This window comes from Neolamprologus multifasciatus, chromosome 3 (assembly GCF_963576455.1).
Source record: "Neolamprologus multifasciatus chromosome 3, fNeoMul1.2, whole genome shotgun sequence".
In the NCBI taxonomy this organism is placed as follows: Eukaryota; Metazoa; Chordata; class Actinopteri; order Cichliformes; family Cichlidae; genus Neolamprologus; species Neolamprologus multifasciatus.
This window is the reverse complement of record NC_140441.1, coordinates 22,502,680-22,518,657: the sequence shown is the minus strand read 5'-3', so window position 1 is coordinate 22,518,657 and position 15,978 is coordinate 22,502,680. Positions and strand designations below refer to the sequence as shown.

At 41.6% G+C, this 15,978-nt stretch overlaps 1 long non-coding RNA gene across 1 annotated transcript; it reads left to right on the top strand.

Annotated features, from left to right (window-relative positions):
- Positions 1-4,475: 4,475 nt before the first annotated feature.
- LOC146522025 (uncharacterized) lies at positions 4,476-6,363 on the top strand. Its single transcript, XR_014872235.1, has 4 exons — positions 4,476-4,944; positions 5,044-5,106; positions 5,205-5,267; positions 5,371-6,363. It is a non-coding gene; the product is annotated as an uncharacterized LOC146522025 (long non-coding RNA).
- Positions 6,364-15,978: the final 9,615 nt, after the last annotated feature.

Sequence of the window (15,978 nt, the reverse complement as noted above, 5' to 3'; positions counted from 1 at the left end):
TAGCTTTACTTTGTTGTCTGGGTCAACTTTGCTAGCAGAGACAGAGAGAGGCGTTGAAAGGCTGCTCCAACGGAACTTATTGTTTTTGGAGGAAAACACGAACACGGTGTACAGTCGAGTCTTAATAGCTTACTTACAACTGGGCTCCTCAGGCACTCTTCTTGGCTGCAGTGGTTATTATTATATTTACATGCTTCCAGCTCCCGTTTTTGCTCGATGACAGCTCGTACTTTTCCTTTTTCTCCCTCCCTTGCTCACAGACACATAACGTGTATGGCAGTCAATTCTCTCTGCAGCACAGACTACACTGCCTATGATGCTACATTCTTTAGACCTGTAGCATTCTGCCTATTAGCTTAGCATAACAACAACAAAAAGGCCTCTCTCACCTAGGAAACACGCAGAGACAGAGTGTCACCCTGTAACCATGGCAACCGTAACGCTGCTGCCTGGAACAACAGAACATAGCTGTCAAACAAAACCCAAACAGGCCTGACCTGCGACAATATGAAACAGGGAAGTACCGCCGTGTAATCCATTTATTTCAACAAAGTAACTGTATTCTAAATACCACCTTTTTAAACGGTAACTGTAACGGAATACAGTTACTCATATTTTGTATTTTAAATACGTAACGGTGGTACATGTATTCCGTTACTCCCCAACGCTGGTGATGATGGTTGTGACGGTTGTTGAACTTGTGACTGAGCCGGTAACTGACTCTGAGTTGCTCTCCTCCGGGGATCAAGAATGGGTACTGAGCTTGGCCGAACATCAGCCATTCCCACCCGAGGAACAGATACGGGTGCGGGGACAAGCTGGGTTATGGCTGCCTTTACCCTGGGAGCCGGTGTAGGCGCAGGAGCTGGCTGGATCTCTGCTGCTCCCACCCGAGGAACTGAAACAGGTGCTGGAGTTGACAGGGTCACAGTTGCCCTCACCCGGGGAACCGAAACAGGCAAAATATAGTTCCATTAAAAGAATGAGAAAATGGTGATACAAACATCAATAAGTAAAATAGGAAGCACACAGAGATGCAGACCAGAGGGGAAGAGAACACGGGGAGAGCAAGAGAGGCAAAGGAAGAGAGGCAAAGAGTGAGTCAGTTTATTTCCCACAGTTTTTTCAAATCTGTTGACTTATGGTTCCAAGTGTTTTCACCAATTTATGCATTTGATTATCAACTCATAACACTTGTTATAATCCTATCTCCATAGAGACTCGGTCTGCTCCCAAACAGACAAAAAATAAACTAAAAACCAGCAATAAACAACTTAAGCATAAAAAAATCACAAAGAAAGAACAATAAAGTACCCACATCTGAACCAAAGAGTAAAACAGTAAAATGTGGATTGTTAAATATTAGGTCTCTCTCCTCCAAGTCTCTGTTAGTACATGACTTAATAATTGATCGACAAATCGATTTATTCTGCATTACAGAAACCTGGTTACAGCAGGATGATTATGTTAGTTTAAATAAATCAACACCCCCGAGTCATTCTAACTACCAGTAACCTCGAAGCACAGGCCGAGGTGTGGCAAAAAATTTTCACACCAGCCTTCAGATACACCAAGACAGACTTTTAATTCATTTAAAAGCCTGATGCTTAGCCTTGTCCACCCCAGCTGTAAAACTCAGAAACCAGTCTTACTTGTTATCATCTATCGTCCACCTGGGCCTTACACAGAGTTTCTGTCTGATTTCTCAGACTTTTTATCTAATTTAGTTCTCAGCTCAGATAAAATAATTATTGTGGGTGATTTTAACATCCATGTAGATGCTAAAAATGACAGACTCAATTGGTTTCTCTCAAAATGTAAAAGAACCCACCCACCACTTTAATCACACTCTAGATCTTGTTTTAACATATGGCATAGAAACTGAACATTTAACAGTGTTTCCTGAAAACCCTCTCCTGTCTGATCATTTCCTGATAACATTTACATTTACAATAATTGATTACACAGCAGTGGAGAGTGGACTTTATCAAAGTAGATGACTTTCTGAAAGCGCTGTAACTAAGTTTAAGAATATAATCCACCCACTGTTATCATCTTCAATGGCCTGTACCAACACAGAGCAGAACAGCTACCTGAACACTACTCCAACAGATTATCTTGTTAATAACTTTACTTCCTTACTACGTACGACTCTGGAACGTACGTAGTGAGCAGATAACTCGTAAGCTGGAGAGGAAATGGTGTGTCACAAATTTAGAAGATCATCATTTAGCCTGGAGAAATAGTTTGTTGCTTTATAAGAAAGCCCTCCGCAAAGCCAGAACATCTTACTATTCGTCACTGATTGAAGAAAATAAGAACAACCCCAGGTTTCTCTTCAGCACTGTAGCCAGGCTGACACAGAGTCAGAGCACTGTTGAGCCAACCATCCCTTTAACATTAACTAGTGATGACTTCATGAACTTCTTCACAAATAAAATTTTAATCATTAGAGAAAAAATGACCAATAATCATCTCACAGATGTAATATTATCTACAGCTACTTTTAGTACCATTGATATTCATTTAGACTCTTTTTCTCCAATTGATCTTTCTGAGTTAACTTCAATAATTACTTCCTCCAAACCATTCAACGTGTCTTTTAGACCCCATTCCTACAAAACTCCTCAAAGAAGTCCTGCCATTAATTAATGCTTAAATCTTAAATCTGATCAACTTATCTCTAATAATCGGCTATGTACCACAGGCCTTCAAGCTGGCAGTAGTTAAACCTTTACTTAAAAAGCCATCTCTAGACCCAGCTGTCTTAGCTAATTATAGGCCAATCTCCAAACTTCCTTTAACAGAGGACAAGCACAGAGATGAGTCCACTGTCAGAGGCCATAAGAAGATCATTTGTAACCTTCACTAAAGCTGTTTCTGTGCTGTGATGAGCTCTGAAACCTGACTGAAACTCTTCAAATAAGCCATTCCTCTGCAGATGATCTGTTAGCTGTTTGACAACTACTCTTTCAAGAATTTTTTTTATGAAAGGAAGGTTGGAGATTGGCCTATAATTAGCTAAGACAGCTGGGTCTAGAGATGGCTTTTTATGTAAAGGTAAATCAAGTAAATAATCAGGCCCCAACTGATCTTAATGAACTTGTAGTACCATATCACCCTATTAGAGCACTTCACTCTCACACTGCAGGCCTACTTGTTGCTCCTAGAGTATTAAAAAGTAGAATGGGAGGGAGAGCCTTCAGGTTTCAGGCCCCTCTTCTGTGGAACCAGCTTCCCGTTTGGATTTGGGAGACAGACACTATCTCTGCTTTTAAGAATAGGCTTAAAACTTTCCTTTTTGCTAAAGCATATAGTTAGGGCTGGACCAGGTGACCCTTAAATCCTCCCTTAGTTATGCTGCAATGGATATAGGCTGCTGGGGGAGTTTTTCCTTTGCAGTCACCTTTCTCACTAGTAGTAATACACCTGCACTTTTTTTGCCCCCCCCCCCCCACCCCCCTCACCCCCCTCACCCCCCACACCACACCTCCCACCCCACACCTCCCAGACATTGAGGAAACAGGACCTCCAGACTAGGTGTCTTTTGTCTCTTCGAGAACTCTGGGAAGTAGCTTGGGGAGTGTGAACCTTAAGGTGTGAAGCAGTTGTGTACTGAGGCTAGACTAATTTTATAAATCTGACAATATCTCAGCTTGCTGCGATGCATGCAATTTATTTTGAAAACGGCACAAGTGGGAATTTCTTCCGAATGGGTAATGTCGGCATGTTCACAAGCGTTTTATTTAATTTAACTAGTTTTCTTTCCAGGGTTGATGCGATCATTTTATTTAAAAATCGGGATTTCGCAATGTTGAACTAAGACTTTTGTCTCTTCGAGAACTCTGGGAAGTAGCTTGGGGAGTGTGAACCTTAAGGTGTGAAGCAGTTGTGTACTGAGGCTAGACTAATTTTATAAACCTGACAATATCTCAGCTTGCTGCGATACATGCAATTTATTTTGAAAACGGCACAAGTGGGAATTTCTTCCGAATGGGTAATGTCGGCATGTTCACAAGCGTTTTATTTAATTTAACTAGTTTTCTTTACAGGGTTGATGCGATCATTTTATTTAAAAATCGGGATTTCGCAATGTTGAACTAAGGCAAACCTGTCTAGACAAATGGTAGGGGGAGGGTGGGGTGTAGTAAGGTTGATGGTGGGAAACAGGACCTCCAGACTAGGTGTCTTTTGTCTCTTCGAGAACTCTGGGAAGTAGCTTGGGGAGTGTGAACCTTAAGGTGTGAAGCAGTTGTGTACTGAGGCTAGACTAATTTTATAAACCTGACAATATCTCAGCTTGCTGCGATACATGCAATTTATTTTGAAAACGGCACAAGTGGGAATTTCTTCCGAATGGGTAATGTCGGCATGTTCACAAGCGTTTTATTTAATTTAACTAGTTTTCTTTACAGGGTTGATGTGATCATTTTATTTAAAAATCGGGATTTCGCAATGTTGAACTAAGGCAAACCTGTCTAGACAAATGGTAGGGGGAGGGTGGGGTGTAGTAAGGTTGATGGTGGGAAACAGGACCTCCAGACTAGGTGTCTTTTGTCTCTTCGAGAACTCTGGGAAGTAGCATGGGAGTGTGAACTTAAGGTGTGAAGCAGTTGTGTACTGGCATTGTTCCTGGAGAAGGTATTTAACCGAGACCTATGCGAAGCTCAGGGTGAACTCAGCATTCGTCGCGACAACATCACTTTCTTTGAGACCATCAAAACTATCATCGTTCTTTATAACATGGACATCTTAAGCGGTAAGTAAAACAAAACCTATTATTGTATTTTTAAAAGTGTTATGTTAACATATTATAGGATATTCAAACTATCTTTTTCCTAAAACAAAAGCTTAATTTTCAGGAGTTCGGGAGAACGGCACAGCACCCTTTTCTTTAGAAACGGGGGATTTTAAAGATGGAACAACATCTCTAACAGGCACAAGGTGTGTACAGAATTACGCGATTTTTAATCGTATGTATGTTTTAAGCTTGCGATTGTTTTAAATTATATAATAACAGAGTTTTTCTTTGATTTGTTCCAGGGTTAACAAACTGAGCAGGAAAACATTCAGACACCGCGACCACAGAGCCCATCCTTACAAAAGGTATGTATACAACGGGGTGTATAATTGTGTATTTAAAAAACAGCAAATGGGTTTAAACAATTCCAAATGTTCTAAAACCGACCGTTTTACACATACAGAGCCACGCCAGAGAACCTTATGTGCGGAGAACCAGGGCCGTCAGGAATAACGCACACTACAAGGTATATATATAAATTAGATAAAAAGAGATAGAGAGGGAGACACGCTTATTCTGTTTGAAATGGGTGCTTGTATAAATGTTTTAACACATATCTATCTTCACAGACTGCAGCACAGTACCCCTCCACATAATGATCAGGACACCGTACTCCAGACGTTTTTGGAATGTTTAAGCAGTATCGACCTCCCAGAACAACAAAAACCTGGAGCTTTGTGCAACAGTGGAGAATCAGAAGCGATCTTCATCAGCGGTCCTGCAACACCCCCGAGTGAGTGCTTGCCTCGTGATTTCTCTGATGTTTTTGAATACAGTATATCAGATTTCGATCTTGTTCATATACCCACCCCACCAGAATGTGTCAGAAATAGCATTGATTCACACGTAGATTTTGAAGACGACGGTATAACAGACTCTCAAATATCAGCGGCGTATGATGCTTACATGAAGGTTTCAGACGCTCAACCTGTTGAACAGAGTCATATAGCTTCATTAGTTGATAAATTATGTTTGATTGAAGCTAGACTCAATCAATACCACCAAGAAGCACAGATACAAAACCAACAGTTTATCAAATTCATAAAAAAAGTGTGTAGTACATTAGACATCATCTGCAGCAAAATTTCAAGTCCCTGACTTTTAAAATCCAGACCATGGACCCTCCAAATAAATTATTTAAACATAATAACGGAACCTCCAGTCCTGTTAGATGTTTTGACTTAGAGGCTTTTATGCAGTGGGCTGAAGAAACAGATAACAAATTAGACAATATTATAGCTAGACTTAATAGTGTGCCTGCATCAGCCTCATCTGATACACATCCTCGTCAGACTGTTCCTACGCCTGCTATTGCTGATGGGTCTATTGTTGTTGTTAATAATAGTGGTAGTACATCAGGTGATGCTCGGACCACTGTTGTTACTGATGCTAACCGTATTGCTGCTGCTGCTGCTGCTGTTATTGAGTCTGTTACCGCTTCTACTAGTACTACAGACGCACATGCGTGTCCGGGCACCGCTGCAACACCACACACCCCCTCAGTCATTGTAAATTTCTCACAAAGTGATACTATCGTGATTGAGCCCGTTGTGCAATCTGGATCTGGCAGGCACTCCCAGCCACACATTAGAGAGATACCTAATTTTAATGCTCGCGAATTGCGTGAGCGCCTTGATTTTAGGGGTATAAGTCTTGATCATCCAGAACAAGTACCTGCGCGAGTGCGCGAGTGCTTAGCCAATGTGGTAGACCGAGCTGTGGCTGGATCTCAACAGGGCAGCGTTCTAAACGTAGTCCTGCGTGGCCCCTCGCTGGCTTCAGATGTTCAGGCTGTTTTAAACGCTGATGATCGGTATGATCCGGAGCTGTTTCTCGATCGAATTGCACAAGTTATGCAGAGTAATGATGAATCTATCGGTGATGATGAATTAGAGTTTATTGTCACGGTAGCTCAGAACAGTAGTGGTGGGGCTCGCTTAAGACTGGCACAAATCCCTTATGATGAGATTCTCTCAAAGAAAGGCAGACATTTATACACACCAAACAACACACACAACAATTTGTGCTTCTCCCTATGTATAGCACATTCATTAAACTCATCAGCCTCTGAGCTAGAAAAACTCGCTACAGCTAAACGGATGCATGCTGAAGTAGGTCTATGCGACAAGCAGCAAGTATCATTCACAGATGTCAGTAAATTTGAGAAGCACTTCAACATTAAGATTGTAATCTATTACCACACAGAAGGGCGTAAACGCCTGGAATGTTTTTTCACACATGAAGAGCCAAACACAAACACGTTGATGATGTATCTCCATAATCAACATTACCACATGATTTTAAACCCAACCGCTTTTCTTGGTGCATCCTATGTGTGTAATTTCTGTTACAGTACATATAATTCACCATTACATCATTCCTGTAAACATAGATGTAACACATGTTATACACTCTGTCAACACCACAGGGGTCCCACAGTGAAATGCAGCGACTGTAACCGCATCTGCAAATCACAACACTGTTACCAGCAACACAAATTACCAGAATTAAAACACAACATGATCCCCTGTGATAATATGAAACATTGCATGCACTGTGGCACCACATATAAAGAATCCAAGAAATCGCCACACAGATGTGCCCAGCCTAGATGCGAGCACTGCCGCGAGCCTAAATTAACCGGAGACTCCGACCATCAGTGTTTCATACAGCCTGTTGAAAAACAGAAGCCTACCGATAAATACATTTTATATGATTTCGAGACTAGGTACCACAACGGTAAACACGAGGCTAACTTTGTGTGTGCGTCTGATCTGAAGGGCAATAAGTTCACATTTAACACATTAAAGTGTGTGGAGGCGTTTGTGCAACATTACAGACGCCCAAGGTTTCGTGGGTACACTTTCATAGCACATAATGCATCTGGCTTTGACAACTACATACTCCTCGAGTACTTTGTCAGACAGTGCATAACACCTAGTGTCATAATGAGCGGCAGCCGTGTGATTTTGATGTATGACAGGGACTATGACCAGCGATGGATTGATTCGTTCAGCTTTTTGCCCATGGGCCTTGCCAAAATACCCTCTGCTTTAGGTTTTCAAGACCTGCAGAAGGGCCATTTCCCACACAGGTTTAATACGAGGGATAATGAGCATTATGTGGGCCCGTACCCAGACCCCTCCTTCTACGGCTATGAGTACATGTCTGAAAGCGATAAGGTGCGATTCATGGAATGGTACCAGGTTGCCTCACAGAATCCCTTTGATTTTCAGGCTGAACTCAGGCGTTACTGTGTTAACGATGTTGATGTCCTGCGTAAAGCATGCAGCATTTATCGTGACACGTTACTGGGTTGTACACAAGTTGATCCATTCATGTATACCACCTTGGCTGCATTTAGTATGGGTGTGTATAAAACGCTGTTTCTGCCTAGAGACACGCTCGCTCTCACGTATGACGGGGCATACGTTGAGCAGAATAAGACGTTTTCTAACGTCTCTATCGAATGGCTTCAATACGTGTCCCACACCACCAACAAAGTGGTAAAACATGCTCTCAGAGGAGGCGAACAGAGGGTTGGACCGTATTTTGTGGACGGTTTTGACCCCACAAGTAATACAGCTTATGAATTTGCAGGATGTTTTCACCACGGCTGTGTTAAATGTTACCCCGAGAGCGAAGTTAATCCTGTCAGCAAAGCATCCTATGGACTGCTGCATCGCATGTTTTGTGACAAAGTTGATGCACTGAGATCACAACACAGTGTGAACGTAATAGTGATGTGGGAATGTGAATGGGCTGGCTTGAAGCAGACAGACCCTACAGTTGTGGCTTTCATGCACACATACAGAAAGCCAGAACGCATGAATCCCCGAGACGCTCTTTTTGGAGGTCGCACAAATGCTATAAAGCTGTACCACAAGACTGGTTGTGATGAAAAAATATTTTACTACGACTTCACCAGTCTCTATCCCACAGTGCAGTCTAAAAAAGACTATCCTGTAGGACACCCTCAAGTCATTTACACCAACTTTGACAAGCTAGAAAATTATTTCGGCTTTGTTAAATGCACAGTGCTCCCCCCTAAGGGTCTTTTTCACCCCGTCCTTCCCTACAGGTGCCACGGAAAACTGATGTTTCCACTCTGCAGCATGTGTGCTGAAGACCAAAACCAGCATACTGCATGTGGGCACAGGGACAGTGAGCGGGTATTGAAAGGCACTTGGGTCTCATTTGAGCTTGAAAAAGCTGTTGAGAAGGGATACAGGGTTCTTGCTATTGATGAGGTGTGGCATTTCCCCAATAAGACCGACACATTGTTTAAAGACTATGTGAAAGCCTTCCTAAAACTCAAACAGGAGGCCTCGGGGTATCCTGAACACGTCAAGACACCTGACGAACAGAAGAAGTACATAGACGAGTATTATGAGAAGGAGGGAATAATGCTAGACCCATCCAAGATTTGTGTAAATAAAGCTGTTCGTAACTGTAACAAGCTGTTGCTAAACTCGTTATGGGGTCGTTTCAGCATGAGGTCAAATATGGCATCATCTGAGCTCATTACAGACCCTTCCAGATTTAGCCAGCTAATGTTTAGCGACCAGTACGACGTGCGTCAGTTTTGTTTCATCTCTGACGACGTCGCAATGGTGCAGTGGCGGCATGCTGATGGTAGAGCTTCCCGTGTTAAGGACGTTAATGTTTTTGTCGGGGCCATGACCACTGCACACGCCAGACTCATGCTGTATGATTTGCTAGACAACTTGCAGCAGCGCGTGCTGTATTGTGACACGGACAGTGTCATTTTCACGGCACGCCCTGGCGAGTGGATGCCTCCTCTAGGTCCGTTTCTGGGGGATCTCACAAGCGAATTAGACTGTGGAGAGGGTGGTGTGGAGGATTACATAGCGGAATTTGTTTCCGGTGGGCCAAAATGCTACGCGTATCACACATCGTTGGGCAAGACCCAGGTCAAATGTAAAGGCGTGACACTGAACGCACTAAACTCAAAAGTTGTCACCCATGAATCCTTGAAAGGTTTAGTCCACAAGTTTGTAACCAATCAGACATCAGACGCACACCTAGTTGCCGTGTCTGATAGCATCAGACGCGATAAAAAGAAGCTTCATTTGAAGAATAAAACCATTGTGAAAAAAGTTAAAGTTGTTTACAATAAGCGCCGTGTGCTCCCAGACTATACAACCGTACCTTATGGATTTTAAATTAGAACAGGGGTTTGACGCCCGGTTGCAGCACCCGTTCAGTATGGTGGTCAGCGGTCCCAGTAACTGCGGCAAGACTTTTTTTGTTAAAAGCATAATTGAAAATTCTTCCCGGATTATATCATGCAGCATTGACAATATTGTATATATATACTCATGCTGGCAGCCATTATATGACCAGCTTCTTAAGATAAGAGACATAAACTTTGTTAACGGTATACCCGAATCTCTTGCTGATGACACCCTTCTTCCTGCAGAAAAGAACAATTTGTTAATTATAGACGATGTAATGAACGATGCAGCTAACAATTTAGAAGTTCAAAATGTGTTCACAAAGTATGTGCATCATAGGAATTTGAGTTGTATATATCTAGTTCAGAATTTGTTTATTCAAGGAAAATCCAGTAGAACCATTTCCTTGAACACTAACTATCTAATATTGTTTAAAAATCCGAGAGATAAATATCAGGTTATGCTTTTAGGTAGGCAAATGTTTCCGGGTAATACTAAATATTTTATAGAAGCGTTTAATGATGCCACATCCACAACATACGGGTATCTTTTAATAGACTATAAAGCTAAGACCCCGGACTATTTAAGACTCAGAACAAATTTACTATCAGAGCGTCCGGTTGTTTACATTCCAAAACAAAAATCAGCAAAGAGGTGAAAGGATGTCATCACGCATGCGGAGGAATCTGTCTCTGTTGGAGATGATATACAGGGCTCCTCCTACTCTACGCAGAGTTATTATTAGTAATTCAAACTTAGATTTTATCAATGCGCTGTGTGAGATAGCCTTTAATGTATTGCATGGTAACATACCACTGACCAATCAGCAGTACAAACAGCTGAAAAAGAAAAAATCAATAATCAGACTGATTGCAGACAAAAAAATAAAAACTTTGAAAAAGAGAAAGACAATCAACCAATCTGGAGGGTTTTTACTGCCGCTATTAGGGGCTGCAATCCCTTTCATAACCAGTCTGATAGCAAACAGGTGAAAATGGAACATGTGCAAAAGATGTTTTTGGTACCCCAACACCAGTTGGACTTAATAAAGCAACAGCAGCAGCAGCAGCAGCAGCAAACAGACAGCATCAGACAACAGTCTCAGAACGAGTTGGACAAGGAGATGTTACAAGTGTTACAAGATTCTGACATAGATGTGTATGAGAAGGCTAAAAAATACAGCGATATTCTCCAAAGATACCTTACCCTTGTGAGACAAGGTGCCCGTGAAAAGAATGTATTGTCTTTATCATTACCTGAACAATTTAACAGGGATGTGCAACCCCAGTCGACGGACACATCGCCTGTTCATGGTGATGCAGGGGTGAGGGATCTTGTTGCGGAGAATGTTTTAACATACATACCTAAAAGGTGTAGGAGGAATGCAGAACTTATTCTATCAGCGGTGAGACGTTCGCCACACTTGATCTCTTACAACGACAAAGGCGAAATTGTTGTTGATAAACACACCATCCCTGGTTCACACATTTATGATCTAATTAAAGGCGTCACAACCACACACGCACCCTCTGAGGGTTTGAGACCTATCGGCTGGACAGAGTTTTTAAAAGCTGTCTCAGATTTAAACGTACCGTTATCAGCCATATCTAACACAGGCATACGTAAGACCGTCGCCATGTATAAAACCGATCACACACTGTCTGAAGACCCTGGTTTTTTAAAACACACACCAAAAAAGATCACCCCTGGTGGACCGCTGCGACATAGTACACTAAAAAAAATAAAGAATAAAAAAAACAAATTAAAGGGGGGTCCTGTAGAGTGGTTGGATTTTTGAATTCAGGTTTTTTCTTATTGCACCTGAAATTGTTTTTCTGCTAAAAATATTTGCTGTTTGGTGTTTTTTCTACTGTAATGTTTTTTTTTCACTTATTGCTGCTAAATTGTTTTGTTTTGTTTTATTTTATTACTGTTAAATATATTATGTCTTTATTATTGTTAAATATATGTTTTTCTTTTTTATTACGGCTTAATGTTTGATTTCTTTTATTTATGTTTAAACAATGTATGTTGTAAATCTATATATTTATATACGAGATTTGATAATAAATACCATTGACTCGATTATCATGCTCTCATGTTGTTTTTATTATTCTCATTAGTACATGTCAGTATCCGCATTGCACACACACGTAATCACTGCATACAGCAACAGGTTGTATGTTGTTGACAAATCGACACACCATAGCATCATTACAAATTAAATCAGACCCATACATGTTAAGCACACGCTCATAAGATACACCATTTTGCACATGATATAAAAAAAATACACAATGTTGACCGCATGTGATGGAGAAGTCGTTCTGCACTTGTTTTCCTGAATATAAAACAGTGGAACAGTTTTTTAGAAGAAACATCTTTATTGCTGGGGGAAAACTGTCTAACGAGTGACCAAAACTATCAAAAAAATAACCACGTCTGTCTCTCGAAATATAAACAGCAAGCCAATGTTCCCCGGGCATCGTAGAAGGGTGGGTGTTTACAATACTCATAGCAGGGAGTCTTTGAAGCCGTTCAGTGGTTAGCTGATCATAGGGTAACACGCCTAGGAAATGTGTGTTTTTATTGATAATGCTGCCGATCACGGCTGATAGTTCTATAGTGTTCATGACCGTTTTTGTCTCAATAGTAGTCCAAGAGCACCTGTCTCATGTTAGATATTTCAATGACTGAATCAAATACCGAATAACACAAGAGGTTCACTGTACGGGGTAGTGGATTTCTGAAACGGGTTTCCAATCTCACGTTCCCTGTTTTAATTAACGACACATTCCCTGAATGTCCTTCGTCAGCTTCCAGATTGAAACAGAATAAAGTGTAGCCGTTACCAAAGTCCGCACGCGTAATAGCTAAGGACCTGTCCTTTAAATGTCTTCCTGTGGTTTGTATCAGCTGGTAAAATTCTCTGGTATAGTGTTTTCTCTGGAAATTGGGCTGGAATGGTTTAGCAGGATAAGCCTGACTATCAGCATATAAAGACATAAATTCTATATCGCAGTTTTCAAAATGAAATGGATTACGCTGGTAGGAGCCAGTGTATGCTTCATTGTCTATAAATGCAATGATCACAAATTTAGGTATCCTACCCATAAATAAATTGTCATTTGTTGATATTCTAGCCCCTGCAGGTATGGAGAAGGTCTTTAAAGACACTCTGTCTACCGTGTATTTTGCGTTTGCATGGTGCAATGCCTTGCTGTGTGCAAGTCTGACGGTCGGTGATACACTAACTTTCTTGACAAAGAGACTGGCTGAGACAATTTTAACTCTGTATGCATTGGCATCCGCTGTCATGAGAGCAAATTCGTCTTTAGAGCGCACAAATTTCAGTGACAGGTCGATTCCATTAAGTAACAGTTTTTCTTGAAAAAATAGGTCTGCATGTACTGGTGCAATCAATTCAACAATACTGCTATTTGCTGTGTAGCCACCTCTGGTCACCAGGCCCTGGTTCTCTCCTTCTATAGATGTGTCATTCATGTGTGATGATGTATCCTTACAGAATAACCCGGTGCTGAACTGTGTGTCTAAAGTGTCCTTATTATAATTGATAAGACATTCTATCACACCTCTGTATGGATATGTGTTGGATGATTGACTAATGAGCCGGTCTCCCAAATTAACATCAACTTGACTAAATATGCTGCATCCAGGATAATTAATAAATCCTACATTAGCGTCCCTAGCCAGGTTTGAGCCATCAGCGTTTGTGATTCTCACACGTGTGTAGATATATGAGTCATTTAGATCCAGGTAATCTTCACCGGACGATGAGATGTAAAACTCGATCGGCCCTCCATCAGTGATTGCAGATACAGGTGGGATTTCGATAAATGTACTTTTCTCAATGCTAGTCTGTGTGTAGGGAACAGTAAACAGGTCCAGCTCTGTTTTTACACATTCTCCAGAATGACTGTGTAACAGTGCCATTTAGAATATGTCAAACGCTGCAGTTTTAGAACGACTGGTTCTGGGTCTTTTCACTCTGCGTGGCGGTGTCCGTTTGCTAGCTCTCCTGCTAGGTTTTGTGGTTTTACGCTTTTTAGACAACGGTTGCCCTGGGGGTGGGGTCTTAGATGGTCTGGGCGTATACACATACAATCCGCTACCGTCCTGCTTAGTGGTTGAGGGTCTGGTTATGTTGGTTATGACATCAGACACTATGCCCGATGCGGCTGTTTTTAGGTGTGGTTTGACTATGCTAACTCCTTTTTTAAACAGTGGTACAGCAAATCTAAACAAGCTGCGGAACAAACCACCCAGCCCTGACCCATATTGCGTACTGGTCCCAACATACCCTCCGAGCTCTCCACCAGCCTGTGATAAGTAGTATTTTACATATTTTGAGTCATCAGTGTTGTAGACGGCCATCCTTTTTTTCAAAAATGGTGGGTTATCGGTCGGAAGTGTAACTTGACAAACACCTTGCCGTATAAAAAGGGTATGTGTTGATTTCGATCGTCTTTCAAATCAATTTCTATGTCGTCGATCAATGTCTTTGACACAGGTGTGTAGTGTGGGCTGTCAAATTGTAGAATAGGCAAGCGGCGGTCATCGTCCGTGATATTTATAGCTCTTAATAGCCTCGCGTGGGCGTCACCCACAAGCTGGTAATCAACGATATCTGCATAAATAAAGATGTTATATTTTCCCCCGTATATGTCTGCGGGGTGCGGGGCATATGTGTTTTTATAATGAAGTACAAACGGCTCTCCTGTTTCGAATCCTAGGATTTCCGCCAGTCTCCCTCTAAATGTGAGAATAGTGCCCCTAGGTCCCATAACACAGGCATGGTTAGTAACTGTGTTGTATTGCATTTTAAGGTCTCCAGTGGTTTGGTACTGCTGACATTTAAAATTAAATTCTTTTATTATCTGTTCCACAGATGCATAATGACCCACAGACAGTTCGATCATGGTTACGGCGATGGTTCCATCTTTGACTGGGTCATGAATTTCCACTTGCGAATCTGATTGTGGAAAAGACATCCATATGCGTGGGTACTGTATCTCTATAACAGCAACCTCATACGGCTGATCCAAAACGATAGGTTTTGCTAGCTTTGTTCTAAAATTAGATATCTTATTACCCGGGTAAACATGCGCCGAAGCATTCGAGAAGAGGCTTACATAGAAGCCTGCATTGTTGTTGTTCTTTTTATTCATGCTTTCTCCGTCTATGCTCAGTGTTGAATGAATGTGTGTAGAGCTGCGTCATCTGAGTTAATTACGCCTCAACGATGTCTTTTTCTGGAATCCACGAATTAAAGCTGTCTGGCCATCCTAGCCATTTCACTAGCACATGCTTTTTCCGACCCACTTTTTTTCTAGCCAATATGTTTTCAATTTTAAATGTTTTGTTTTCATCAACAACCACACGTTGTATCTCAGGCTCATAAAATGACCCTTTCAATACCTCTCCAGCTAGATCCGCTAGTCTGTACACTGGGGGCTGTCTCCCTATACGTTCCTTGACTGTGAAAATCTCATCGGTGTAGGTCTGCTCGTATCCTTTTCGAAACTTTCCTCTCAGTTTTGATATTCGTACAGTGTCGCCAATATTAAATTTAAAGCACAGTTCCCTCTGAGGCCTCGTTTTGTACAGCGCGTTAAACACCGACTTCTCATTATCCTTATTCACCTCTGCCGGAGCCATTTGGATAGATCTGTGATAAGCATTGTTATATGCTTGTGTGAGATCTGGTATGACATCTACATATCTCCGGGAGTTGGCTGATGTTAAGTACTTCCACATTCTACCCTTGAAGCTACGATTGAATCTCTCGACAATACTGCATTTAACCTCGCTAGCTGTTGAGAAATGTTTGATATTATATCGCTCCATTAGCTGTTTAAAGGTTGTATTATAAAACTCTTTGCCTTCATCTGTTTGTAGTTTCACAGGGATCCTACCCTCACTAAGTATATCCTCAAAAGCAGCTGATACAACATTCGC